Source organism: Mastomys coucha, unplaced genomic scaffold, assembly GCF_008632895.1.
Source record: "Mastomys coucha isolate ucsf_1 unplaced genomic scaffold, UCSF_Mcou_1 pScaffold23, whole genome shotgun sequence".
Classification (NCBI taxonomy): Eukaryota; Metazoa; Chordata; class Mammalia; order Rodentia; family Muridae; genus Mastomys; species Mastomys coucha.
In genome coordinates, this window is record NW_022196906.1 from 53,819,669 (window position 1) to 53,824,400 (window position 4,732).

The window sequence follows — 4,732 nt, forward strand, 5'->3', positions numbered from 1 at the left end:
GAAATCCACCTGCCTCTGCCTCCCAAGTGCTGGGATTAAAGGCATGCGCCACCACCGCCCGGCTCAGCAAGTACTCTTAATCACTATCGATCTTTCTAGCCCCAATCTTCGCTTTTATCTGACTACGTGTTCCTGTGTTCTATGAGTCTGGAAGAATGTTAAATTTTAACTTTAATTTAAAAGTAAATTTTAGCAAAAGTACAAAACAATATGATAAATTAATTTTGTTCTTTGTGTTTTTTTAAAAAATGAACATTTATTTAAGCCACATATTTTATAAAACATCCATTAACTGTTACACCATTGTTGAAAAAAATTTATTTCACTGATTCTGAATGATAAATAATAAGGCATAAAGAAACAGGTTATCTGCTCATTAGAAGCATGAAAGAGATAATGGGATAATAATAAGAATATTACCCTAGTATAAGCATAATAAGTAAAATATATTCCTAGATTTCTCACTGTGGTCTTTTAAGAGATCTTCCCTGGTCTCTAAAATATAGAGGGTCAGGGTGAGGACTTAGCTCAATTGGTAGAGTGCTTGACTAGATACACAAAGCCCTAGGACTCAAAACCCTGCACCACAGGACTGGGTCTAGTGGCATTTTCTGTAATACCTGTCATTCCAGCACTTAGTGGGAAGGATCAATAATTCAGGGTCATTCTCAACTTCATAGTAATTTCAAAGCCAACCTGATATATTTGTTGTTAATTTCTCCCAAATAATTGTTACAAGCTCTTTGCCAGTCTCCATTAATTACTCATAATGAGGTAATTTCAGCATTAGTATAAGGCACTATGATTTCTGATGGGTCTCTTATACTTCCTTTTACAATTAGATCAGAAACCTTTTCAATGTAAGTTTTTAGTTTTTACTCTGTTTATGTGCCAAGTAGATCCATTCTAAAATATTGTCTTCAATATACATAATTCTATAATAGGGGAATGAGTAGAAGGCAAGATAACTAGACTGCAGTCAAGTTTAGGATCTAGGTAGTTCACATGTGTGTCCTGAAATTTTTGCTCTGTCTGAGTCAACTCTTCTGCTTCAGGTGTTAATTGTTGAAGGCTGTTTAAGTTCAATCATCTTGTAAAGTTTGAAACAAGTGACTCAACTCTTGAGTAATTGATCTAATAGTAGACCGCAACCAGTTAACATGTCCCAGTAGTTTCAGAAGGTCTTCTCTTCTGATCTGATCTTTTGCGGTTGAATTTTTTGTTGATTTAATTTAAATCCTGGGTGGTTGGTAGAATCTCTTCTGGTTTTTTTGTTTGTTTGTTTCTTTGTTTTGTTTGTTTGTTTTCAGGAGCAATATGTAAAATGCAAATAGGTAAAATCTTTTTTGCTCCATTAAACATTCTCTCTAATGTAATTGCATCAGAATCAGCTAACAACCATATAATGGTAAATTATGGATTAAGGAAATTGTTTACAATTATTTTAAGTGGCTGATATACAAAATATTGACACAGAGTTGGACTATTTAACATTTCTTGAAGAAAAACTTTCCATGGGTATCTTTTCACAAGTTGAGCATTGTCTTAAGTAAGTACTGTAAAAGCTAATTTTTCTCTCTTGCTCTTGTAAGGGAATAGTAAAGAAGCAGTTTTTAAAATAGATTATTACAAGCCATCCTTTTGGTAATAGAGAAGGTAAGGTGGTGATGTTATTGCTATAGTTTTTCAACTAATCAATAGTTATTTGTGCTTTACTGTATAACACCTTTCCAGGCATTCTAGAAAGAAAAAAAAAAAAGGATCTTGCCATACAGGAGGCCACAATTTCATTTAAAAAGAGACTGTAAATTTTTTTAAGTCTAATTATAAAGATGTACTTGAAGAGATGTCACAAGCCAAAAAGAATGGGGGTGTTAAAGGAGATCAAAGGAGGCAGGGTCACTAACCTAGGTTATTCTAAGAAATCACAATATGAAGACTGGAGAGAAGCTCAAAAGTGCAGACACTTGCTGCTAAGTCTGACAACCCGAGTTCAATCCCAGGGACCCACATGGTGGAAGGACAGAACCAACTTCAGAAATTGTCCTTTCACTTTTACATATTTGCTGTGACACATGAATCCAAATGCACACATGTTCATGTGCATGCATATGCTCACACATATGTGCACACAGACATATACACACACTGAAAAAAATAAATGTAATTTCAAATAAGTCACATTAGACTTTCTTCGGCCTCAACATTTTTTAATCTATTGTTTAGTCTGCCTAACCTCTGTACTTATCTAATCCATGTGCTACCACAACCAGTCATGTAGTGCTGGGGATCAAACTCAGGAATCAGACCCACGCTAGGCAGGAACTTGACCAATGAAGTTACATCCTCAGTCCCTGTTAGATTAGATAAGTAACTGTAGTCTAACTCTGAGAGTTTTTCTTTGAGATACTGGGAAATGAATCTGGCCAGGGCTTTGTGACTAAAATAAGCCCATTCCCTTTATTCAGTTCTTTTTATTTGGGGGTTTTGGCTTAGTATATTTGTTTTGTGTTTTTGTTTGTTTGGTTGGTTGGTTGGGTTTTAGGGTTTTTTTTTTTTTAGACAAATCCTGCTTTGTAGCCTTGGCTGTCTTGGAACTATATATGTACAACACACTGATTTTGAACCTACAGAGATCCACCTGCCTCTGCCTCCCAAGTACTGAAATTAAAGGCAAACACCACCATAACCAGAATTTTTTTCCTGGTTTGGTTTACTTTTTTTTTTTCAGACAGGGTCTCCCTGTGTAGACCATTCTGGGCAGAATTTGAGGTCTTCCTGCATTGGTCTTCAGTGTGCTGGACTTACATAGACATATATCACTATGCCTGAACTCAATTCATCTAGCTTTTAAAGGCACCATCATTTAACAGTTAGCATCATAGACTTCAGAACAGGAAACACACAAATTTAAGTATATGACCTTAAGCAATTTACTTTATGACTTGATATCTCATCTGAATACAAAATAGGAGTAATTATTTTCTTCACTGGGTTGTAACAAAAGACTAAGTTCATGTAAAGTACATCATATGGAACAATAGAAGTACAAAGCTTAGTTTTAGATACCCACCTAGTCTGTTTTAAAGTAATGGCTCTTAGACCAGTTTCTAGCAGTATTTGTTTGACAAATTGTTGAAAAGACAATAGATCTTAGACCTATATATTATTAGGTACTCTTATAGACCTATATATTATTTAATTCAACAAGTCATCAATATGTCAGTCATGATGTTAGATATTTAAGGAGAGGAATAAAATCATTTCAGTCATTGACATGCTTCCATCTTAAGCCATGAATCATATAATATGGTAAGTATTAATACCAAAGTAGATAGTGGTTTGAATATTGGGAAACAAGAAGATAGGAATCTGACTCAGAGTAGGAAGCAGACAAGATTGAAGAAGATTTCGTAGGGCTTTGGATGACCTGAACTGCACATTTGTGGAAGAATAAATAAATGATCTGTAAAGAAAGAATTTGAAAGTATGTGTAATGCAAAGAATATGGAATAGAGGCTGTAGAGATAGCTTAGCATTAAGAGCATTGATTGCCCTAACAGAGGACTTTAGGTTTGGTTGCCAGGACCTACAAGTTACTTTTCTGTTGCAATAGCAAAGCATCATGACCAAGGCAACTTATAACACACACACACACACACACACACACACACACACACACACACTTACTTTGGGGCTTACAATTTCAAAGGATATTAGAATCCGTCAACATCATGATAGGAGCACAGCAGAAGGCATGGTGCTAAAGCAATAGCTGAGAACTCACATCTGATCCACAAGTGGTAGGCAGAGATGAAGTCAACTGGTTATGCATTAGTTTTTTAAACCTCAAAGCCCATCATTACCCATAACAAACCTCCAACAATGCCACTCCTCCTAATCTTTCCCAAACAGTTTCAAACTACTGACCAAGCATTCAAAAATATGCGCCTATGGGCCTATCTCCCCTCTAGCCAGGTGTGAATGTGTGCACTGCCCTGTGCGCCTTCCTTCCTGCACTAGCTGGCCTCTTCTGCCTCTTAGAATCTTCTTGGGGTCATGTTCACATCTTGCTGCGGCAGGCTCTGGGGCCACATTCTATTCTTTCAGTCTGAGACCAGTCCAGAAGAAAAAAAAAAAAAACCTTAATTATCTTTTCTTGCTCTGTATCTAAATTGGAACCATCAAAAAAAATTATTACAGTAAAATGTAGCCATGAGGGAAATTGTGCTAAGTTCTAGGAGGTGATGAGTGATGAACATAACATTGACCCCACTGGTACCTACCACAGGGACATCGATCTGCAGCTGGACCAAATCTCTGTTTACTACAATGAAGCCACAGGTGGCAAGTATGTCCCTCGAGCTATCTTGGTGGATCTAGAGCCGGGACTATGGACTCCATTCGCTCAGGTCCTTTGGGCCAGATCTTCAGACCAGACAACTTTGTTTTTGGTCAGTCTGGGGCAGGGGACACAGAAGGAGCAGAGTTGGTTAACTCTGTCTTGGATGTGGTGTGTGGCTCAGCCTTAGCACACACCTTTAATCCCTCTGGCTGGACAGATTTGCCCCTAGTATACATCTTTAAGGTAAAGTTAGTTTGTAGTAAGAAACACTAAAGTTTGAAAGTGATTGAGTGTTAGACAAAGATTTGACAGAATGAGATATGGCCAATTCTCTGGAGAAGAGAGAAAAGAGAGGCTTCTTAAGGGCATAGAGGAGAGAAGGAAGAA